The sequence below is a fragment of the Symphalangus syndactylus genome, chromosome 14 (genome assembly GCF_028878055.3).
Source record: "Symphalangus syndactylus isolate Jambi chromosome 14, NHGRI_mSymSyn1-v2.1_pri, whole genome shotgun sequence".
NCBI classification, from domain to species: Eukaryota; Metazoa; Chordata; class Mammalia; order Primates; family Hylobatidae; genus Symphalangus; species Symphalangus syndactylus.
The window spans coordinates 90904610-90930944 of record NC_072436.2 but is presented as its reverse complement, the minus strand read 5'-3'; the positions used below and the strand labels follow the sequence as shown (position 1 = coordinate 90930944).

Here is a 26335-nt window from a genome sequence, read left to right as displayed (position 1 = left end):
AGCTGCAGTAAATTCAGCATAGATATTGCATGGAATCTGTAAAGGCTTACATCAGAGTTGGCTCTGCTAAGGTAAAACAGAGAATCCAATGTATACAAATAAATAAAAATATCTCATTACATCTACTAAGGACTGAAGAGATTAGAATTGTTCAAACAATACTCAGAACTGCAACATTGATACAGTTCTCATTTAAAAGTGGAATTAAAATAACATAGGTCTTACTTCAAAGAAAAAGCAGAAATACGATATGAGCACCTAATATTAAAGGAGCACCTAATATTGTCACAGATTAAAGTATAACTAAATAATATTTAAGAAAGTTGTGGTATTTTGACAAATGGAGACAAGGAGTGATACACTTTTATAGAAAGCATTAGGCTTAAACATCTTTCAAGTGCAGGGTCTTTAAGAACAAAGAATTCGTTCAGATGCGAATGCTGTACAATATAACTTTAAATAAACAGAAACCTTTAATAGCATTTGAGATGGTTTCATGTTACTCTGGTCTTACTTCTTCTGAGACAATTGGGAGAGTTTCTGGATTCATGCATTTTGCTGCTGCTATTTTAGAAAGGGAAGTTCAAAATACTGGTTTTCCTGGAAGTGTCTTTTTTTTTTTTTAACTGTTGAATTTATTGACAAAGTTATTCATAATATTCTCACTTTTTATTCTTCAATGTTTGTGGCATTTGTAGTGCCAAATCCCCTTCCATTCCTGATATGTGATAATTTGTGGGGGTTTTCTTTTTTTTAATTATACTTTTAGTTCGAGATACATGTGCAGCATATGCAGGTTTGTTACATAGGTATACACGTGCCATGGTGGTTTGCTGCACCCATCAACCTGTCGTCTACATTAGGTATTTCTCCTAGTGCTATCCCTCCCCTAGGCCCCCACCCTCCAACAGGCCCCAGTGTGTGATGTTCCCCTCCCTGTGTCCACGTGTTCTCAGTGTTCAACTCTCACTTATGAGTGAGAATATGCAGTGTTTGTTTTTCAGTTCCTGTGTTAGTTTGCTGAGAATGATGGTTTCCAGCTTCATCCATGTCCCTGCAAGGGACATGAACTCATCCTTTTTTATGACTGCATAGTATTCCATGGTGTATATATGCCACATTTTCTATATTCAGTCTATCATTGATGAACATTTGGGTTGGTTCCAAGTCTTTCCTATTGTGAATAGTGCTGCAATAAATATACATGTACATGTGTCTTTATAGTAAAATGATTTATAATCCTTTGGGTATATACCCAGTAATGGGATTGCTGAGTCAAATGGTATTTTTGGTTCTAGATCCTTGAGCAATCACCACACTGTCTTCTACAGTGGTTGAACTAATTTACACTCCCACCAACAGTGTAAAAGCGTTCCTATTTCTCCACATCCTCCAGCATCTGTTGCTTCCTGACTTTTTAATGATTGCCATTCTAACTGGCGTGAGATAGTATCTCATTGTGGTTTTGATTTGCATTGCTCTAATGACCAGTGATGATGAACTTTTTTTCATATGTGTGTTGGCTGCATAAATGTCTTCTTTTGAAAAGTGTCTGTTCATATACTTCACCCACTTTTTGATGGGGTTGTTTTGTTTTCTTGTAAATTTGTGTAAGTTCCTTGTAGATTCTGGATATTAGCCCTTTGTCAGATGGATAGATTGCAAAAATTTCCTCCCATTCTGTAGGTTGCCTGTTCACTCTGATGATAGTTTCTTTTGCTGTGCAGAAGCTCTTTAGTTTAATTAGATCCCATTTGTCAATTTTGGCTTTTGTTGCCATTGCTTTTTGTGTTTTAGTCATAAGTCTTTGCCCATGCCTGTGTCCTAAATGGTATTGCCCAGGTTTTCTTCTAGGGCTTTTTTATGGTTTTAAGTCTTAATGTTTAAGTCTTTAATCCATCTTAATTTTTGTATAAGGTGTAAGGAAGGGGGGTCCAGTTTCAGTTTTCTGCATATGTCTAGCCAGTTTTCCCAACACCATTTATTAAATAGGCAATCCTTTCCTCATTCCTTGTTTTTGTCAGGTTTGTCAAAGATCAGCTGGTCTTCAAAGAATTAGAAAAAACTACTTTAAATTTCATATGGAACCAAAAAAGAGCCCATAAAGCCAAGCCAATCCTAAGCAAAAAGGCTGGAGGCATCATGCTACCTGACTTAAAACTATGCTACAAGGCCACAGTAACCAAAACAGCATGGTAGAGGTACCAAAACATATAGATAGACCAATGGAATAGAACAGAAGCCTCAATGTAACTCTTAATGTCAGTAAAGATCGTTACCAATTGGCATGATAATCATGTAGGTATCTTTTTAAAAAGAAAGCTTTAAAAGCAAAGACCCATTCTCCTTTTGGCACAATTACATCTTGCTGGGTAATATACAAACAGACTTGATAATGGCGTGTTATTGAATTATGTAGTCTTGCTGGTCAGTTCCTCCAATTCCCTCCAGAGGAGATAATCAGCTTCCCCCCTCCCCTCCCCGGGAACAACATCTAGTGGAAAGCTACTTTTATTCTCAATTTCCAATTAATTGCAAGGTTACAGATAATTTCTCATTTTCTCTGAGGAATGTTAATATGAAATCAATATAGTGTTGTTCCTACTGGTGTTTTATTCTTGTTAGAGGAAGGAGGAGGTAAATAAATTCTTTAAACCAATGGCTCTCACATCAGCAGTGATATTGCTGCCTTTTCCTTCCTCCACCTGGAGGGACATTTGGTAATATGTGGAAATATTTGAGGTCACAATTGGAATTGTGAGGTCTGCTACTATCATTGTCTATTTTTGACTGCTAAACATTCTTTTCTTTCCTCCTCCTCCTCCTCTCTTCTCCTTCTCCTTTATTTATTATTATTATTTCTTTTGTAGAGATAAGGTCTCAGCTCAGTCTCACTATGTTGCCCAGGCTGATCTAGAACTCTTGGCCTCAAGCAATACTCCTATCTGCGCTTCTCGAAGTGCTGGGATTACAGGAATGAGCTACTACACAATGCCTAAATATTATAAAATACACATGACAGCTTGAAGACAACAAAGAATGATCTAACCTGAAATGTCAATAATGCCAAAGTTGAGAACCCCTGCTCAAAACGTTTAAAAACAGTTCTGGTCTTATTTTTCTCCTAAAAAAATGGACAGCATAATAGTATCTATTGTTACAAGGATTAAGTTGGTACATGAAAAGTACCTAGAAGGGGACAACACTGTAAATATTTATTAAAACTTTCAATATTATTATCAACATTTTCTTCAATATTTCATGAATGTAATACCAATTTAATGTTTTTGCACTATATTTATAAATAATATAATTATAGATATTAAACTGAAACTTGTACATATGAATTATTCTTAACTTGAGGTCTCATGTTAAAATTTGTATCAAAATACAGTAGCTATATTGGTATTTTGTTGAACTAAGTACTATCTTTTACTGTCTGGGTTCAAACTCTGACCTTTTAGAAGGCAAACATCAAATATAAACTTAAACTGCTTCTTAAAAAAATTCATGGGCTACAACTGTGTGACTCAGTGGGTAGTGTTTCATGCAGACTAAATTATTTAGGCAATACAAGTTAAGCTTTGTTTTAAAAGCTGACCTATTTTCTTTTGGAACAATTCTACACTAACCAGAAAGTGTGAGAATGTTCTCAGCGTCACCTTCTGCAAAACACAATTCCTAAAATAACAAAAGATGTCATACAATGGTACTTCCTATAGCCCTCTTACAATAGAAAAAAAAGTCTACAAATGCGACCCTTTTGTAAAACTATATTTTACTTTTTAATATAATTTCCCTGGTAAAATGAAATACGTTCTTGATTTTCATATATGTTTTTCCTCCAGAAATTAAACACCAGCAACAATCTTGAGAATAAAAGACCTCAGACCAATAGATGGCTTGGCAAAAATCATCATCACAGTATGAAAAATCAGGAAGTAGCTCAAGTGTAGGAGAAAAAAAATCAAATTGCACTTTAGAAGCCGAATTAACTGCACAATTTTCTAGCCAAAGCTGTGTAATTTAAATTTAATTATTCACTGTGTTTGGAGATGCCGCTATGACTTGCCGTTGAGAGAGTGGTAGAAAAAAACTCAAATATGTCACATTAATCAATTCTATTCTTTAGTATACTTTTCCCTGATGTTTCTAACCTTTTTGAGAAAAGAGACAACCTGCTGAAAAAGATAGAAGCGTGATCAAGCAGAAGCATTAGCTTTACATAACAGTCCATTTAGATGAGTGTCTCTAACTGTGCATTTAACCACCCACAGGTGAAATTGCTATGCTGATCTTCCTTAATTCAGACTGGTCTGTACATGCACATGGTAAGCATCTCTTCTTGTTTAAAATATGCACTAAAATTTAAGTCTCTATACTTTTAGGAAGAAAATGATTTGAACAGAATTCAAGAAATAAAGGCTCTAAAACTTAATCCATCCTTTTCTATATTTGAACACCAATATTTTGTAGGGTTTGAGAAATATGTCAGGATGGGGGCAAAAGAATGTTCTTAATGCATGGTAAGAAGGTAGACCAATTGATTTAATACTCAGGGATATTAAAAAGAGGGAGCATTTGGTTGGGTGCAATTTAGGGAAACACAGATGTATTTTTGTTATCTTTTCTCACTTATAGGAAGACTTTTATTTTTCATTATTCCATCATTAATGGTGGACTTTTCTGAATATGCATTTGCTGTCACTTTAAAAAATATAGCCTAATTGCATATCTGTGTTGTAAAAATATACAAGGAAAGCATGAATAAATCCAGTATGTAATATTATATCCCTAAGAATAGCATTCTAAGACTTTATTCCTTATGATAAACAGCTTTCCTGAAGACTAATATATTCCAATGAAGACGCTTACAGAAAACTATACTATTAAGACAAATCTGTTTTGTAAGGAAAAGAGCAATTTCCAATTGTACAATAGGATATTCATTGTCAGTATATGATACCCACAAATAAACCCTTGATTTATTCTAAAATTTTAATTGGAACTTTATTTCTAAACAGCAATAGTGTATCCTGCTATACATCTAAATACAAAGCCAAAAAAATGGTCTCAATGACATGAGCATTGTATAACATTATTTAGCCTAATATTTAACTGTTGTGACTGATACTTAGACTGAATTGATAGCAACAATTAGTGGGTCGAGGACAGTGCTAGCTGAAATATGGTATCTTTGGTTAACTGATGGGCACTTGTTCTTGCTGATACTTTTCCGTATGCAAAGCTGCTTTGGAAGAGAGAGAGCTCTCAAGTGTGATTTTCATGACTGAATCTAATGGTTTCTCCATAAAATATTTATCACTAGGTGAGGTTCCTTGAAAAAAAAAAAAATTAACAGGATTCAGGATTAGTATCACAAAGTCCCAAGTAAGGTCCAACCCAGTGTACTGATAACCTATGGAGCAAGAAGTTTCTAGGAGGTAAGGGAAGTCGTAGTTCTCACCAGAAGGAGAAACTGCAGAAAATAATCCACTTGTAATGTGTATATAGGTATATGATTCCCAGATTGTGGTCTATTTGATTAAATCAAATCAGTAAAGAAATATAACAAATTGGCAATTTCAGTTAATGAACAATCCTATTAAGGTACAAGAGGAATTTAGAGGCTGCCTAGATCTTATTCTTGTTTCCACTGTCTCAATGAAGTTGCCTCAGTTGACATCATAAAGATGTCAATTTCATGGCTCACTATTTAATAAACATAAAAATAATAAACTGATCTCCAATATGTAGAGGATGAATTTTACCTCCAGCACATGAATAACAAAGATAGTGAGGCCCAATTACTCAACAATGAATACAAAGCACCTCATCTATGCATAGCATTTTCTCATAGGCATAAAATATGTTCAGTACATATCAAGGTATAAATTGTGGTTCCGACATGCAAATAATTTATTGTTCTCTCTCTGTTCTGAGGCAAATGAACAAATAACTCTTTAATACAAATAACAATGAGGTAAATTCAAATAGCTTATTTTTCTCGGAATGTAACAGTGTTCCCATATCCATTACTTCATTTACAATTCACCAAAAGCATCCTTATCTGGAATGAAGATGGAGGTACTATTATTCAGAGTGTTATAGTTAAGTGTCTGCTAAAAAAATACTCATCTGTACACTCATCTACCCAATTTGAATGTGTGAACATTGGCTTTCATGAATATGTAGGGCAAGGCTCAAATATCCCTGAAGACAGCCACTTTCACGTTTCTTTAATGTTCTTTCCCAATTGATGCCCTAGGCTATTACAAAAACTGACCATAAATCAGCTGTCTGCTTGGGAAAAAGGCAGACTTGAAAGCCATTCAATTTCCTTCAAATTTTTTTCAGCTGTTTAAAATGTATGCAATGGTTCCAGAACCATTAAAGTGAGTTTGAGTAGAACTCTGCCATGGTAAAGAAATCACATCTTACTCAATCTAACGTTCATTTTTATGTACATTTGATACTGGTTCTCCTAACAGGCAAAACTCAAAGGAAGATATAGGAATATGGAAATAATATCACAGAAATACACTTTAATTAAATTATGGGGAAAAGAATAAAACTGAATTTTTGAGTAATCAAAAAATAACATCATTTTAGCAAACTTATTCAAAATAGAAAACCTACAAATAAGGAACCTGCTGTCAGGGAAAGTGAAATTTATGTTTAAAAAATATGTTTTTACTATTTCTTTATGCTACTGATGACCTCTATGCTCATATTGCATCTCCATTTTTAGCCAAGGCAATGTAGAAGGACTGGCAAAATCAACTAATATGAAATTTAAACTTTCAGGAAGCCATGGAACAATTTATTTTTCTGAATTCTCACTAATTAGAATTTGAGAATGTCAGACCTCCAAAGACTGCTGGTAATGGAGTAGAGGTACTGAATGAGTGGTCGACCGTGTTTCCCGTCTTTGTTTTGCTTTTGGACAAAGCACTTTCTGAAATAATTTTGGCCATTTCCAAATTAAATAAATATTGAAAGATGTTTACACATGTAAATTTAGGCTTCTAGCTGTATCAATATGAATATCTAGTCCTATTATGGATTAGTCACACAGGTTGAAACGAAAAGTAGGGTTCTAGCTGTATCAACATGAGTATCTAGTCCTATTAATGGATTGGTGGACTAATTAATAGATTAATTAGTCACACACATTGAAATCAAAATCCTTTTTGGTAAAAGGCCAAAATAAAACCAGACTTTATGATTGCATAATGCCTATGATGGATAATTTCAACTAGTCTGACTCCAAATCCAAGCTTTCATTGTTGCCATGTTAGGGAATGAAAACAAGTTTTAGTTAAGCAGTCATATATCTTCTTGTACTGAGTCAGATCTTAGAGATTATTAATGTAAGCTTTTCATTGTACATATTGGGAAACTGAAGCTAGAAAAATTTAATTGGCCACAGTTATGGCAAATCTATGCTAGTTAATGGCAAATCTATGAGATTATACGACTCCCAGTAGATTATGTTTTTCTATTACCCCAGATGACTTCTACCTATTCATTCATCTATCCATCCATCCATCCATCCCAAACCATCTTGTTCTCTAATGAATTTTATGTGATCTACAAAGATACGTGATAAAATAAACTTAAAATAAGTGAAAAGGTTGCAAATGTAGAGTACTGGATTTTAGATAAGTAACCACTAAAATCGTCCTGAAGAAATACACACAGACGGGAGGTGCATATTCACAGCTTCTGCACCATTTGATACGGCAGCACATCATGTAACACTAAAAGGGGAGCACAATTAATGCTAGAGTTCAACTTTTAAAAATCCAATTACAGAAATTCAAATATTGACATAATTACAGTTATTTTGAAATGGAGTTAACCCAGAAAGTTATTTACTTGTGAAAATCTTTTCTTAAATTATTGTTTTAAAGACCTTACATACCATGCCCTCAGTCTCTGTACCTAAATGCATAACTAATTTTTTGGTGACAAAAAGAAAATGCAAATTATTGAATCTTTTTCTGTCTTTGTATCTCTTTGACTTAGAACACTGCAGGCTATGCTGGGTACAAAATTAACTCAATGAACTCCCTGCTCTCTTCTCATTAAGCCACTGATTAAAATCCTTCCAACTTCCAAGGTCTCTCTCTTATTAACTACTGTCTTCACAACATAAGTGCTAATGAGATATTCATATTTGTTTCTCTCACACAACAATCATTAGAGTTCTGTCAGAATATTTTTTATTACATCTTGGGAATAAATACATGGAAGTGACCATTTATTAGCCATATTGGTAGTTTCTCCAGAAACAATCTAAACATGTATTGAATATCAAGTCAGTCTTATTGACACAATGACCTTAGAAGTGAAGGTTCAAGATCAAAGATGTAGAAGGAGCCACATTTACCTTTGGATAAGCAGCCAGTTATAAAAAAACATTTCTCTGCTACTGGGTAGTACTATGACCAATGTCACCTGATAAACTTTAACTTGGGGATAGATGAGAACTTCCATTCCACACGATGTTTGGAGTATAGAACAGCAAGAAATATGGATGTGGCTGGAAATAATGATGACTTAGTTAACAGAAAGTGTATTTTCTGATTTTGAGTTGATTCATGAGTTGAATACATGCAAGGTCCACGATTGCATGCCCCCAAATAAGCCAATACCTGAGTAGCATCACTATGCTTGTATCTATCCAGTGGTGATTGAGAATAAACATTATCTGGCTCAGACGTCACAATGTTATCTTGTTCATGTGCTAAGAGGATCCAGTGTCTTCTAGTTCTAGTTAAACTGGAACTCCAAGCTTCTACACTGGACTGCTTCATTCCTTATGGTGCACATTGGCTCCTTAATACATATTTAAGATGTTGTACTGCTGAAACACCTCAGTTTAATTTATACAATGCTGACCAATAATGCAAAATAAATACTACTCCAGAATTCAAGTCTCAGTTCTAGTTTTCATGAGCAGTACACATCATCTTGGACTGATTTCTGTGTTCTAAACATGACATATGAATATATACATATTATACATTTAAATACATATATTTATATATGTAATTATTAGTGTCTCACAGGATGTTAAGAGAGTCAAATTTGATACGTGTGAAGTCATTTTGGAAAGTGTAAAAGTGCCCACGATGCAGAGTTTATATAAATTATTATTATAGAAAACACATGGACACGTGGAGGGGGACATCACACACCAAGGCCTGTCATGGTGTGGGGGAAAAGGGGAGGGAGAGCCTTAGGACAAATACCTAATTCACGTGGGGTTTAAAACCTAGATGACAGGTTGATGGGTGCAGCAAACCACCATGGCACATGTATACCTATGTAACAAGCCTGCATATTCTGCATATGTATCCCAGAACTTAAGATAAAATAAAAAGATTATTATTATAACTAATAATTTTTGTCCCTCACATGATGCTACAAAGGAGAGCTCCGGCTAGTGCTTGAAGAGGGCAACCAAATGTCCACTTACCTGAATACAATTTATTTTAATGTCCTGAAATCCTCTTGTCCCTCAGTTGAATAGGATCTGTATCTCTCACTTACACTAGCCCCTCACATAGATGCTGTTCTTGGGCTGCTTCCTGTTATGCCAGCATTGAATTCATTTTGGCATTCCTTATTTAGGGCATATGTGTGGATCTCACTGGTAACCTACAAGGTAGGCAGCACCAATCTATGCCTGGCACTATGATTACCTTTTCTCCGATCCAGATCTCCTCGAGAGCTTAGTGCACAGACTCAGGGATACTTGAGCTCTCTCTAAATTCTAAGTTCTACTCTATTTAGATTGTGAGAACCTGATTTATTTTATCACTGCATCCAGAATTTACCACTCTCTTATATCTACAGCATATAAATGAACAGATAAACAGGAAAAAACAGACAACTTAGCAAACAATACTAGTTAAAGGAGAGAAAGAGAAAAAGGGAGAGGGAGAGAGAAAGACTGATTCTCTAAGCGTAATTCATACATGACAATGCTCCTTACAATAGGAGTGGTTGTATTTGTAGTTATAATATGACTTTGCCTATGGTTTGTCTTTTATATGTATGAATAATATGCTAATCAACTCCTGTTAAGACAATGAGTTATCTTTTCTTAGTGCATTAGAATAGTGGGAGTAATTGCCTTTCGAAATCATCTTGAAATCTAAAAGTATGAAGACTGCTTAGTGATATGTTTTATTTTATTTCATATGCTCCTTTTGGGTAGAGTTTATGTTTTATGCTCCCAGGGCATCTATATAGGAATTCAGTAGAGTTGACTTAAAATGACGTAATCATTCAAAAACCTGGCTTATATTCTTAAAGCATTTGCATGAATAAAAGGATTTTCTGAAAATAATTATGACTTGAAAAATAATCGTTATGAAAATACAATTTACTTAAAAGTGAGGGATTCATCTTGACTTTAAAAATAGAAGAAATATTATACATGACACTTGAATTTACTGGAATCATCACATTTTAAATAATCTTATTCTTGATGGTCATCCACTCTAAGCTCACTACATTTTTGGTTATGAAAAAGGCATGATTGTCACAATTGCTCATTTATACCAGCTAATTAAATCTCAATATAAAATTGAACAAGTATAGATTATTTTCTAGGAATACAACTAAAAGTGGGAGATGAGAATTGTGGCAAAATAACACTTTTTCAAAGATTTTATCTGCCTTATAACATCTCTAGAAGTGACAATGAAACTTTCTAACTGGCTTCCACATTATACCCCATGGCTGGAAATGTATGGTAGAGAAATAGCAAAAAGTGACATTATCTTTAACTGAAAGAGAGAATGACTGAAGGTTAGAAGGAAGGCAAAGCTAAAAATGTCTTGCAATAAGTTGGTCTTCCTGCTTTTATGAAGCATTCCTGTCCTTCGAGAAAGCAGTAAGATAAAGCCTACTCTGTGGAAGGGACTGAGAAAAACATAGTTAACTATCATTTTGGTTTTTTTTTTTTACCTATATAATATTCCTTAACTATCTCTATCTCTTATAAACTCTATTGCAATAGTCTTACATTATAAATGCTTTTACTTAGTTGCAAAAAAAAAAGCTATTCCTTTGTAATGTTTTCCTTCAAAATCTAACTATAGGATGAAAGCTTTATCTTTTTCCTGGAAGAGGCCAGTCATAAGATTCACACCAAGAAATACTGCAAGACAGAATGCACTAATCAAATGTATATCTACTGATTCTGCCATTCATTCATTCATTCATTTATCCGTTTGTACTCATTTGTTGAATATTTTCATTATTTAATAAAGAGTTATACAGGCAAAGAATAAAAATACAATTTTCTGACTCAGAACATTTAGAATACTGTGGTGGAGCATGCAATCCAATTTCTTTTGGGTTTGGAGAAGGCATCTATCATTTTATGAATTAATCTTTTACGCATGTATTAAGTGTTCACACTGTATATTCAAGGTTGCATCCCCAGGGCCTGCCACAGTACCTAGCATGTAGGAGACAAATATCTGACTAATGAGTCAGAAATGATTCCAGCCAGTATAATTGGAAAAATAGAAGTGATAGGAAAAATAAGTCCAACACTATAAATCATCTCATCACACTAGACAAAAGTACCTTAGACTTTCATTTCCAAATGCAAAGGATTGACAGAACCAAAGATGCTCTATGTTCTGTGATACTTGAGCTATCAGCTGATTAGAAAAGGTATCAATTTGAAAAGCAACAAGAAGCATTGTCATGTTAACTTTTTTGGAAAATGTGACTGCTACCACTATTCATTGTAAGGCAATTTATGCTCCTTCGTTTTTACAACTAATAAATGGTGCCAGTGTTTATTTTTCTCCTTTTCCCTTTGATTTCATTTTTTTCACCTCTTCTTATTTCATTTGTGGTGTCCCAACTCCCAGAGGAGCTACCTCAGGAAAAAAGATCTCACATAGCAAGAAAAGTCCAAGGAGCAAATGCTGTTTGACTCTAACCAACACACCGTGGCACCTTAGGTCCATGTATAAATTTAGGGAAGAGAATTACATGCTCTCTTCCGGTTATTATTATATGATTCCATAAGTCAAAGAAATCTGGAAATGTTTCCATGAGTAGAAATTTGTGATAAAGGAGATAGTCTTTTTTACTCTGCTAGAATATTTTTTGGTACAAGGAAAGTGCCCTGTATATAATTGTTGATTTAATCTGAGATATCATGAGCCCTGACACTTGACTTCTAGTTCTCCAATTTAAGTTACTAAGCTGCCTACATTCCATCAGGATAATTTGCCATGTAATCATGAATGGGTAGGGGAAACTGGCATCTTTTAACAGTTCTCAAAAGTAATTCCTAAGACAGGTGAGTTGGAACTGATGAAATTGAGATAGATGCTAAGTGACCAGGCATCCCTGCTTTGAATTGTGAAATTGAACTTCAGTGTGTAACAACAAATCCAGGCCCTCTATGAGCAGCAAGTTGCTTTTTCCACTACTGAGCATGGAAGGAGCATGAATGCTGGAGCTAAACAGACTGGACTTAAATCCCAGCTCTGCCACTTACTAGCTGTGTAAACCTGGGCAAGTTCCCCACCTTCTCTGGATTTCTTTCTATGTAAAAGTGAAGTTATTTACACCTACTTTGCATGAGTATTACATGTATTAAATTATCTAGACCTAGATAGGCATACTGTCTAGCACAGTAGCTGGTATATGGAAGATATTATCATGAATATTTATTACATAGATACAACCAGCTTTCAAAATGAATGGCTCTTGTAGACATTTTCACATTATTCTCACTGCAATATGGAAATTAAACTTTATTCCTAGCACTGGACTCCCTAATCTTTAGAGACAAACACTCCCTTCACAGAGAAAGTACAAGTTTCTCACCTAAATTTACACATCCATGTTTAAATATTCAATAAACAGAGAAGATTATATGTTTGATAGGACAGCGCTTGTAAAAGCACCTCAAAAAAATCACATTATCAGTATATTGAAAATACAAGGTACATCTCTTCTCTCTAGCTACATGATGTAATCAAGCATTTGTCAAATCATATTTGGAGGCTCTTTGAATTATATGCTCCATTTCCCTTTTAGGTAAAGAGAAGGAAACCCTAAATTGGCACGGTCAGGCGTGGGTCAGATGTACAGTATCAAATGACTGCACTGCACTGTTCAGGAGGGACCTAGGAGTATATCCCAGTCTCCCGGCTCTCCATCCAGTTGGCATCTTGCTCCTTCTACCGCTCCTAGTTTCATGTTTGGGTATGGGGCAGATAAAAATAACAGCGGGAATAACTCACTACTTTTCCCAAGTTTCTCATACATGACTTGACTTTTTAAATTCTGCCCTATATCTTACTGAAATTTTAAGCAAGGCCTTTGAAAAATACTAGGGAATAGTGCCGTCACTCACAGCTGCCAGACTGGGGAGCACTCAGTGGCTGGTGCAAAGCCCAGTAAAATCCAACCAAAGAACACAAGTGCAGAAACAGGACAAGAATTTTGCTAACTGTCTTCTTTGAGAACTAGGGGCTTCATTAGAGAACTTGCCTTTGTGCACGTATTTCCTGAGATGGGATCTGCTGCTGAACTCTTCCTGCAGGTATTTCAGTGTTTTATTTAGTTATGATATTGCCTAATGACCTTTTTTGGTCCACTATTCAGACATTTTTGGGTCATTTAAAAAGTTGTTACAAATAAACATCACTTACATAACATTTATATTTCTAAGTGACTAAACATATCCTCTCTTGGATAGCTTTCCTCTTGCCAGCCTTGCATTTACAGTCTGTCTCACTCAATTCTGACATATTTCATTGCAATTGTTATCATGCCTCTGCCATCTGGGTTTGTCCTTTTCCTTCCCGCACACCTCTGCAATCCCTGCCTGCCCTCTTCCCTTCATTATCATTGCTTAGATGCCTACTAATTAAGGACAAGAAAGAAGCCTGTTCAACATAAATATACCTTTTATCATCATGAGAACTTTAAACAGATAGTTCAGAAGACAAACTTTTCTTGATGATTTGGTGTCATTTTTATGAGCACGAGGGCAGTAGTGATCTCAAAGAGTATCACCGACTATTCTCCATAGGTACCCAAGTTGCTCGTTTACTTTTTAGTCTATGAAAGCTCAATCTAGTTTTTGTCTTTTGTCAGCGTTTATAGACCTCTTTCTTCCTTCCAATTTGCCCCTTCAGATCTGCTTTGAGCTGGAAATCCAGATAATCAAGGTTCTCAATTTCTCTTGAGAAATGAGAAATTGGCTATAAGGTAAAGGATGTCAGAGAGGTTCTCAAATGAGAAAGCCCAGGTGCGTGAGAGCACTCAGTCAAGGCTCATGGCTTAAAATACACAAGACCTGTTAGTTTCTTCCTAATGCAGAGTTTTTCATGAAGGTAGTACATTTATTTGTAAGAGACTCTCTCAGTAATATTTTCACTATGATAATTTTCAAATGGGCTTTTCTTATTTTACTGAGTCCAAGAATTCTTACTGAAACAAGATTCCACATTTCTAAATTTCTCTTTTCCAAGATCTATTCAAACAGAAGCCAAGCCTCCTTTTGTGTTCCACTGAGTTGGCTGGGAGGGAAATGAAGATGAAGTAACGTAATAAGAAAGGTGGCTGTCTTACTGTGATTGACTACTTTGCTACCTGAAAGACTTGAAGGTACACTGGTTTATATTTTTAGGTAGAACCTGATGCAGCCATGCAGGCATCCAGCTATATCTATCCAGAGTGGGTGATTCACCTGGTGTACCCTGAAGAGACAGAGAGATGCTCTCCATGGTAGCATCTTTTTGGTTTCCTAGGACCAGTTGTTTGCTTGACAAATTGAGAAGTCCCGGTACAGCTTATGGGATCTTATAATGCTGCTTTCTGGTGATCTGCTGCATGAGCACTGGAGTCAGACTTACCCAAGTTTAAATCTGGACTCTACTATTTAGAGCTGGTAGAACTTGGGTGATTTATTTAACCTCTCATTTGTAAATGAGAGGGATGCACTGCCAATCTCTGCAGTAGTTGTAGGAATTAAGAAAATCATGATAGATGATATACTTAACACTGTACCTGGTGCATGATAAATTCAAAATAAATATTGGCTATTATCACCTTCATTATTATTTTATAAGACATACATATGTTACCTCCAGCATGCTGAAAATAACATGTTTCTTAATAAAGTAGGCAAAACCCCAGTATCTTAACATTCACAAGAGGTAGACAATCCGCTTTTGTCCTTGCCTAGCATATTGTGAAGTGGAAGGGGAAAAAGCCAAACAGTGCATGAAGAATGCAAATGTATTTTTTTTCCTGAATGTTCTCTTTTGCTTTTTGACTTTTAAACTCTATTTTATTTCAAAACACAGTCCCAACCATTCCAAAGCATTTTTGAATTGGAAAGCCTTCTTTTTTTGTTTCATAATAAGCTAACTGCAGGTGCAAACTCAAGGGAGATAGACCTTGGAAATTTTAAGTATGTTGCCATGGCAATGGTTTGCAAGAATGTGTATGAGTTTCATCTTAGCTCTCCAGCATTCAACTGAGTTCATACGTGGAGGTTCAAATCACTAGGCACACAGTGTTTGCCACTCATTGTGTCCTGAAGGGTTTGGAAATAACTCTCTGTGTTGCTTACAGCAACCAGAAACCACAAAATTCTATTTATTTATTTATTTATTTATGCAAATGTAGAGATCTAGTCATTCGTATCTGCTCTTAGGTGGCCTATCTCACCAGTGTGGCTGCTCTAAGAGAAGCTGTACACATACATTCAACAATAATCATTTTCACCATTGTTGCAAACACAGTTGTACTCCCAATATGGAGTAGCTATAAAAATGTTCTACTGAATGTCACATTAATTTCCTCATTCAAATTTGACAGATCCTTCCAGAAGCACGATAATCATTTAAAGATGTTGCATTAAAGCAAAATTTCAGTCTAATGAATTGTGGAGTATTTCCTTAAAAGTGTCTCATCCTATACTGTAGGAAAGAAAGTGAAAGCACACAAGTCCAGTCATGAAATCAACAGCACCCTCCTCAGAAAAAGCACCAGCACCGCCAACAAAAAGACATGCAAAAAACATCATTTTATCATATATCACTACCTCAGTGGTTCTTAAATGGTTCAGTTAATGCTTCGAAATTCCAAAATCTGCACACTGAACTCATGCTTCATTGACAAAGGAGGCAATGGTTCTTGACAAAAGCATTCTTTTCCCCATAAATGGAATCCGCAGCATACTATAATTGGGCAAGTTTTAAAGCTATCTCTTGGGTACAGGAAATAATTATTAACAAATTCTCTTCAAATTACAAGGCTTTTTTCATATAAAATGAGTACTAAACAAATAATATCATTTTTAATTAAATAAATGATTTATTTAATTAAAATCCAGCAAGAAAAAGCTGGATTTCTAGGGGTGTATGTTCTTCATGTTTTCTAGCAAAAACTTGCTGCAAATGATTCATCATGATACAGAATGCCCTACATAAAAACATGGCCACAGGGGACCCCAGTATCTTCTGCATTTTGTTACTGACAAAACCCTTCACAAACGCATTATTAGCTACCAAACCCTGGCAGCTATTTAAAATTGACATTGTTGCTTTAACTTTGACCCGTCTTCCAAAATGCGCACGCACGCGCGCGCGCACACACACACACACGCACATCAATCTCTCAATCGCCCGTACTCCTTGCTGTAACATCTTGTTGATGTACTTTAAGACTGCAGTAGAGCTTCCCTCCCCTGACCCTCCATTCTAAGAAGCTTACAGCAATGCTGGAATTAAACAAATGAGAACACAATAATTAGCTATGCAAACTGTCAACTAGATCTAAAAAGAAAAACAACCCAGAAAACACAACAATCAGCAGTTTCAAGCCCTAACAAGAATCTGCATTGAATTCTCATTTATTTTGAACAAAAATAGATTAGGCCTTTTGAAAAATATTCGGTGAAATTTCTATGGAAATAGGACAAATTAGCCTATGGGTCTTTACATTCCTAATTTCTGTGATGCTGATACAGTAGAAAAGTCCAATACTCTTTCCAAATAAATACTCTTCTACTCTTTAATAGCCAGATTAACTTCCAAAGGTGAGTAGCACCAAAAATATTTCCAAAGTGGATATGAAACAGGTTAGTGGATCAAATTATATGGTGTGACACCCCAGTTCCCAACTCTCTCCCCACAACCTCACCCTAATCGTTTTATCAATGGTAACTAAAATATAAAAGGAAACTGTAAGGGAAAAATTATTCTTGAAATATCTTGTGTGGCTCGGTGTGGTGGCACACACCTCTAGTCCCAGCCACCTGGAGGAGGCTGAGGCAGGAGGGTCACTTAAGTCCAGCCTGGGCAACATAGTGAGACCCTAACACTAAAAAAAAGAAAAAAGAAAAATATCTGGTGTGTTTGTGGTATACGAAGGGAAGGGAATAGGTATTTAATTCTTTGGGTGGAGAGTATTGATTATATAATTTGTAGCTAAATCTCTGAGTTTCTTCACAGATGCCAACCAACTGCCTCCTCACCCTTCGGGAACCATCCTGAGTTCCGATGACGCAACATGGATTATCTCTATGATACAGGCACTTTGTCTGAATACTAATCTAATGCTTCAATTGACTGTTAAATGTTCTGTTAACCGATTTGCATCCCATAATAGAAATTTGGATTTTTTAAAATTGAGAATTGTAATGACTCTGTAAAAGTTTTGTTGCTTCAAGTCTTTTATCTTTAAACTTGCTGAATAACTGCCTACTTTATAAATTGAGAATGTAATGTGTAATGCCTGAAACTAGTGTAGGACAAGAAATGGTATAATCTAAGATTTGACTAAGAGTTCTATGTAACCCATTGACCTGGGGCAAATCACTCCTCATCCTAATATAAGTAGGTTAGAGTAGATGACCTTTCACATCTCCCATGCAATGATGGAGAGTAACACAAGGGAGTCCTGTGGTAACAGTAGATGGTAACATCTTGATTGTGGTGGTGGTTACAAGAAGCTGCACATGTGATAAAACTGCATAGAGGCCGGACACAGCGGCTCATGAGGTTAGGAGATTGAGACCATCCTGGCTAACACGGTGAAACCTCGTCTTCACTAAAAATACAAAAATTAGCCAGGTGTGGTGGCATGTGCCTGTAGTCCCAGCTACTCAGGAGGCTCAGCTACTCAGGCAGGAGGAGCCCTTGAGCCCAGGATATGGAGACAGCAGTGAGCTATCATCATGCAACTGCACTCAACCTGGGCAACAAATTGAGAGCCTGTCTCTAAATAAATAAATATGAACATAAAAAAAGAAAATGAAAACAAAATACAAATAAAATGAAACTGACAAATAAAACAGGAAATATCACGGATTCACTAAAAATTAAATTTCCATTATTTATATCCAGCTCTCATCCATTATTTATATCCTGAGGATGCTGCCATTTCTGCCCAATTAGCTACCCCTAAAATATGTAATCTTATTTTTCAGTCCTCAAATCCTGCAGAATCCTTATTTATCTGAGAATTCAATTGTGCTCAATATGCTTCCTTTTAATGTCACAGAATTCAGTGAATTTTCCTGACTTCCATGTGGTCTAAAAATAATGGCTGGTGACTTAGAAATTTTATTGCTATGTATTGGCTTCAAAATTTGTCTTTCAAGTGACAGGAATGGGGCAAAAAAAAAAAGACAGTAGATGCCACTAGCAGAGTTCTGGTGTAGGCAAAGTAGAAGAAAAGGGGCAAAACTAACAGGAAATAACTAAGAAAGGGAATGAGCAGAAGGAAGGAGAAAAGCTAAGAAAAGAGTTCCTCCACCTAGGTTTGGGTGGTGGCAGAGGGTCTCTGTCCATTTTACAAGTGACATCTATGATACAGCTATTTCATGTTTAGGAAAGTAGAATGAATCTCTCATGCAATGAGATGTTAAATACAGTATTCTAGAAAGGGGCTTAAAAGAAGCAAAAGATTTTACTCCTCATCAACACCAAACCTTCAGACACAGAACAGAAATGTGCCATTAGAAGATCCCTCTCACCCCCATCCTTTAATATCTTTCACCAAACAAAACAGGGTAAAACAAACTCAGGCAGTTTCTCAATTACTTTCATTAAAATGTCTGTGAACGGTGAATTAAATGATGAATCTCTTTCAGAACCCATTAAATACTTTTGCCAGAGCTAATACTATCAGTAAATTTTAAATAGTGGGAGGAATTATTATAAAAGAATAAAATATGTAACAGATGCTGAATTGCTCATATGTCCCAGAGCTGCTGTAACATACCCAGGCCCCTACTTCATGTGTCCATAATGAAAAGAGCTGGCTGAGAAGTTACGAGGCCACACCTCACAACACCTCACCCTGCTCTCTCCGTAGTCCCACAGAGGCACAATGCTTCTAAAGCTTTGAAGCCTGAAGTTCAGGGAATGCTTTAAAGATGAAGTGTTTAAGCTGTTTTCTGGAAGCCAAATCTGTCATTTTAAGATTACATTAAAAGCTACACTTCTACTGTTCATATCAATTTATGCTCCCAACTGCTGGTTTCCCAGAGCATCCATTGAATCCTGGTGGGAAGTAAATAGTTTCTGTTTAGATTTTGACAGAAAATTAAAATTTAAAATGTAATCACTACATCTTCCATATACTAAGAAGTCTTTGGTGGCTCATGCTGTAATCCCAGCACTTTGGGAGGCTGAGGTGGATGGATTACCTGAGGTCAGGAGTTCGAGACCAGCCTGGCAACATGGTGAAACCCCGTCCCTACTAAAAATACAAAAAAGTAGCCAGGTGTGGTGGCACACATCTGTAATGCCAGCTACTCGGGAGGCTGAGGTGGGAGAATTGCTTGAACTAGGGAGGTGGAGGTTGCGGTGAGCCAAGATCATGCCATTGCACTCCAGCAAAAAAGCCGGGCGTGATGGCTCACATCTGTAATCCCAGCACTTTGGGAGGCTAAGGCAGGTGGATTGCCTGAGGTCAGGAGTTCGAGACCAGCCTGGCCAACATGGTGAAACCACATCTCTACTAAAAATACAAAAAGTTAGCCGGACATGGTGGCGGACACCTGTAATCCCAGCTACTAGGGAGGCTGAGGCAGGAGAATCACTTGAACCCGGGAGGTGGAGGTTGCAGTGAGCCAAGATTGCGCCACTGCACTCCAGCCTGGGCAACAAAAGCAAAAGTCCATCTCAAAAAATAAAAAATAATAAAGTCTTGAAATGATAAATGTCAAAGTTCTTTATTTTATTTTTTGAGATGAAGGTCTCACTCTGTCACCCAGGCTGGAGTGCAGTGGTGCAATATCAGATCACTGCAACCTCCGTCTCCTGGGCTCAAGTGATTCTCCCACTTCAGCCTCCTGACAGGTGCAGGTGCGCACCACCATGACTGGCTATTTTTTGTATTTTTGGTAGAGACAGGATTTCACCATGTTTCCCAGGCTGGTCTCAAACTCCTGAGCTCCAGTGATCCACCTACCTCGGCCTCCCAAAGTGCTTGGATTACAGGCATGAGCCACTATGTCCGGTTTCAAAGTTCTAAATATGTTTCCTTGTGTCTAAGGAGAACTTTTTTCTGCCTAAGGTTTCTAATTATTATAGACACCAGCAGGCTATATAAGTTGGTTTTTTTTTGTTGTTTGTTTTTTGAGACAGAGTGTGCCTCTGTCTTCCAGGCTGGAGTGCAATGGCGCCATCTTGGCTCACTGCAACCTCTGCCTCCCAAGTTCAAACAATTCTCCTGCCTTAGCCTCCCAAGTAGCTGGGTTTACAGGTGCCCACCACCACACCCAGCTAATCTTTTGTATTTTTAGTAGGGAGGGGGTTTCACCATGTTGGCCAGGCTGGTCTCGAACTCCTGACTTCAGGCGATCCACCCGCCTTGGCCTCCCAAAGTGCTGGGATTACAGGTGTGAGGCACCATGCCCGGCCTAGGTTTTTATATATAAATTGTGAACAGTCATAAAAATCATTTGTCCTACACAGCTTTTTGTTCCTACTATAGACTTCCACATTGATAGAAAAAAAAAAACGCTTACAAAGCCTTGTTCTCAGAGGATCTCATTTGGCAGTTTTGAAATTTATTTTTCCATGAATCTTTATCAGTGGTAAGAATGTTTCTGAGGCTGTGCTGTCAATTGCTTATGTCACCACTTTCCTTCCCACTTGATTAGGAACCACATTGTACTTTATTTCTTAAAGGAGAATCTGAAACTGATTTGGAGAAGAAGGACTTTTAGTCCAGAGTATGCAGCACTCTATCAAATATTTATTGATATAAAGCCTAAAAATACACACAGTAGGTACAGCATTCACATAGGCAATTACTTAGCAGGTTCAGCTGGTGTGATTTTACATCGCAGTGTTCTTCTTACGAATACCAGAGAGAGAATCAAAGTTTCTTGACATATGGTAATAAATATTTTCACTTACAGTGAATAATTTTTGCTCTTTTGGCATCCATTGTATAAAAGATAGTTTGAAATCATTCCAAATTAGCAAAGCTGGAAGTTAGGGAACACAAGGGGAACGAGCAGTATAGGCCCCCATACCTTCGTTTTCACTAAGTATGCTTGCTTTTGAGATACAACACTGAGAAAATTTCCTCATTTTCAAGATGAATAGATGTTATTTCTTCCTATTGTCTTTCTAGGACTCGAAATGAGCATCTGTATTCTTCATTATGGAAATGGCAAATGAGTTTGCCCTATAATTAATGCTAGACATGACAGTTTGTCTGGCACTACCTTCAAAATAAAAATTTTCAAGATGAAAATCTCATAAGAAAATCTCCGATGCAGATTCATCTTAAAATCCAGGTGACATAATTCAACAAAATGAAAAGCAGCCTGTTTATAAGACCAATTTTCTTTAAAGCAATTCTTTTTTTTTTAAAAGGAAACACATTTATTCACACTCCAAAATCATGAAATGTTAGACCTGCAAACTCCTCACCTTACAAACAAGAAAATCAATTATCAGAAGATAAAGCCATTAAGTCTTCATCAGTAGATATAGAACTTTCTCCAGTACAATGTCTTCACATAAATCAATTAAAAGAAAGTGCTCTAAAATTAGATAAGTTCCAAAGAGTAATCTGTTCACATTGGGACATGTTGAATTTGAGGTGAACTGATAGCAGTTGTAAGGGTAGATCTTTAGTTGAGAAGAGAATTCTGGGCTGGGGATCATATAGATTTCCCAATGAAACCAAAAGAGAAAAGGAGATTCTGAGACCAACTTCAGAAAAATCCAACATTTAAAAGGGCAGGAAGAAAAAGCAGGTACAAACAAAGAACTGCTTTCCTATTAATTGTTTTTACTCCTAAAATATTTGATTGATGTTTCCAAGTGGAAATCTGAGGAGCCCAGTGAAGAGGATTCTCTTAGGCAATTGGTGGATTCCCTTAGGCAATTTATCGAACTTAGTGATAAATTTCCCAGAGTAGACTTATGACATGCAGTGGCATCTATGACACAAAAATTGTAGAAGTAAATCACTTTTCAAAAGTAATTCACCTTAAAAATTGATTAAAATTAACTGAATGTTAATTTCTTAGTATTGACGAATATACAATGGTTATATGACATATTCACATTAGGGAAAAATGAACAAAAAGAACTCTCTAAAATATGTTTATGACATTTCTAGAATCTCAAATTATTCTGAATTAAAATATTTATTTTTAAAATAAAGCATGCTGATCTGATTAACTCCCATATATTACATATAAAATGACAAAACTGTGATATTTATAAATACATTCTCTTTTAAAAAATGATGCAGATACATTCAGCAAAGAAAAAGAAATACAACCACACCCAAAACAAGCAACCTAGAAATTCCTCCCCCACTTTTGTTATGTTCATAGACATAAAACATGTATTGTCCTTGTTTGAATGGCATGTCTTTGAAAATATCCTCCCATTTTAGAGTTTCAAATAAAACAAGCATATACTTTTCTACTTAATCTCATCAATTTAAACCTTCATATCTTTTCCTAAAGTACTGGAAGGAGTAGATGCATCATTTAGGGAATTGCTAGGTAGAGTGAAATAGGCTAGAGTCAGTATTTATTTTGTTATTGCAGGAGTAGCCTTCTGTTTAAAATGCAATTGAAATCTTACTGGCTATGTGGAAAACTAGAAAGTCAGGAATCTAGAAAACACTTGTTGCAGTGGATATCTTTAAGAAGTGACCTCAGCTTCCTTTTCTCTAGCTTGAGGTTTTGTAAAGGAATCAAGAGCTATTCAGTTTAATGTTTTATACCTAAGTATCATTTCAGTCAGTTTTAATGAATGGTTCACAAAATATCCCATAATTATTCACCATATTTTAAGCTACTTACTGAGAAAATAATACTGTTGATGACCATTCCAGTATCAAGAGTAGATAGTTTACATAATTATTATTACTTATTCAAAATTGTTTCACCTAAGGCCAGATCCTCATTTACTGCCCAGACCCACTCACACTCACCTACCCACTCCATCCCACCAAAAAGAAAAGAAAATTAAGAGCTGGCGAAGGAAGTAGAATAAGGCAAACAAAGAATTATTGCTAGAGCAATTTATAAGAACGCTCAATTATATCCTAAGGGTCTGAGACAATTACGCAGTTATGCCAAAGTGTCCAATTTACTTTTTCTGAAGAAAAACACTTAGCAACAATGGCTAATTTTAATGAACAAAGAGAATGAATACAAACTAAATATGCAGATGACTTTTAAACAAAAAGTTGCATCCATTTTGCATGACTTTTATATTTCATAAAGCATGAAAACTGGCTTTTAAGAAGTCAATATGTTGTCCTGAGAACATGTAGAACAACAGGAAACAACCCCCTTGACTGATTTTGAGACAAGCTACTTGGGTCCTCTCTGGATATTCCAGTACCCTCAGTGTCCGTAATGCCATTTTAGAGGTGGGTATTGATATTAAGGGATGTGTAGCCTACCTGATTTGACCTGATTTTGTGTTACCTTTTATTTTGTGACTGGATAACTAGTGCTGCTCAAACACAGGAAACATACAGCGAAATAACATTAATGTATCTCTTTAAACCACATTGAACTCTCCCTTCTCCAAGCTACCTTGAAGTATATAGAATACAAGGAGCAAATATATTCACAAGACAATGAGCAAATATATACTAAGTAATGCTATAGAGTAAAATAGTTAGGCCTTCAGTGCCCCTCTAGTTTTATGCCTATTTGTCCTGACTCCTCAATTGATCTTTTAAGGCAGCAAGTGTCTCATTTTTCTTTGCATAACCCATGACATCTAGCAGTGTTCTGGCATAGATACAATCATCCAGTACATATTTTAACAGCTCTGAACTAACAATGTACAAAAGCACTGAGAGGGGTGCTTAGTAATTGCTTATATATTTTAATTTTCAACATTCTGGAAAGAGATAGTAAAATTCCTAAAGGCTAAGAAACCTCTTGGCAAATCCAAGAGTAGCTATTCCCTGCCAAATTTTTGGCTTGCTATATGTACTTTTAAGCCTATTATTAAATAGCTACATATTTAATAATGTTTTATATAGACACACATTTTATACAAATGTTGTAGTCCCACTACAAATCTAAAGAGTAGATGATCCACTCAAATCTAGCTGTGCTAATGGAGGGATGCGTGGTATATAATTAAAACAACGATTTTGAAGCCAATGGAGGGTAACTGGTCCAAAAAGCACATCTAATCATGCAGAATAATCCATTATGTAGACAGTTTATATATGGAAAATTGAGAATTGACTCCCAAGGCTATATATATGCAATTTCAAAATAAAGCGCTTTAAAAAAAACAAAATTCTATGTAAAAGGTTTGATCTGACAATAAAATGGTTTTGAAGTCATAATGGCAGCCTTAGTTTTATATATGTAATTATACCTTATCATAAATACATTTTATTTGATATGTATAATCTATACTTTTGCATATAAAGTATTTTTTTTCATTATAGGTAAATTCATTTCACTGGATGACTGATTAGGAAAGAATTTTGTCTTTGATACACTCTTCCATCGGAGTACTAACCAGGCCCAACTCTGCTTAGCTTCTGAGATCAGATGAGATTGGGTGCATTCAGGGTGGTATGGCCATAGACTGATATACTCCTGTAGAATTTTCAACTTGAACGATGTTAAGTCAGCCAGGTAATGGCATTTCCCCATACTGTTAAGCCTTCACTTTATCCGTGACTTTACTAATAAATTTAGGCTGTGAACTTACGTAATCATGCTTTTCATCAAAAATCTGAAATAGGCTTAGAGCCAAGATGGTGGAATCCTACAAGACTCATTACATTTTAATAAAAAAGCAGGGGAAACAAAGGGAGAGCATAAAGACTGCAGAACTGATTTCTTTTGGGAACTGACTTGTTTTGGCTCTCCAAAATAATATTCAAGTCATTCCCACCATGATATATAGTTTTTGTCTTTCAAAGTAATGAATACTTAAAGTAATGGAGACTTTATAACAAAAGGCTATACATTATAGTTATGGGAAAATAGTCAAACAAGTATTTGAATGTTTTTTATTCCCAAGAAAATGAATTGTGGCTTAACCCACAGATCAAAAAATATATAGCACAACAATGAAAAAAATGTATCATTGATTTTTGGGAAATAATTCTGAGCTAGTTACTTATGGTTAATCAAATGAATTAAAATAAAGGTGAAAATTTGAGGAGCAAATGGAAATAGGTAGTGATAACACACATAGTTTATGATGCAAAAATATAAACTATCTCATATATCTATGTTTTTAAATTTTATTATTATTATGCTTTAAGTTTTAATAGTTGTTACTTGGTTTGAACTCATATTGTCTTTAATGTGCCAAAAGACCCTAGAGATATCCATGAATGTATAATTGTCTGTGACTCTCTCCAATTTTTCTGTATACTGGAAATTGCCTACCTACTCCACAATATTGTCCTTAGCTCCATTCTCTATGCTAGAGTGATGAGGGAAGGAGACCTTCAGGAGATTCAAATATCAGCTGTCAAGTAAATGTAAATAAGATAGCAGAAGGTAAAATCAGTCTTTCTGGGTCAATACTGGTAACTCTACTGTAAATTTCAAAAATGTAAATGCTGAAGAATGCATAAATCTAAACTTGGTGTCATTATACTATCCTGAATTTGCACAAAGATTATTGTTTATGTTTAATAATCTCAAGTTCTGAAGCAAATGGACGACATTTTTTTCCTATCTATTGGTGTTTGAGTCCGTAAACCAAAGGTAAAGCAGCAGAGGAATAAAACACTGGGAGCAGGGAAAATGGGAGGTAAAAGAGAAGGCTAAATAATAAAA

The 26335-nt window shown here is 35.8% G+C and overlaps 1 protein-coding gene across 27 annotated transcripts in view; it reads right to left on the bottom strand.

Moving 5' to 3' along the window:
• The window catches only part of NRXN1 (neurexin 1), a 1136968-nt gene that overhangs the window by 25636 nt on the left and 1084997 nt on the right, over window positions 1-26335 (bottom strand). The window lies entirely within an intron of this gene.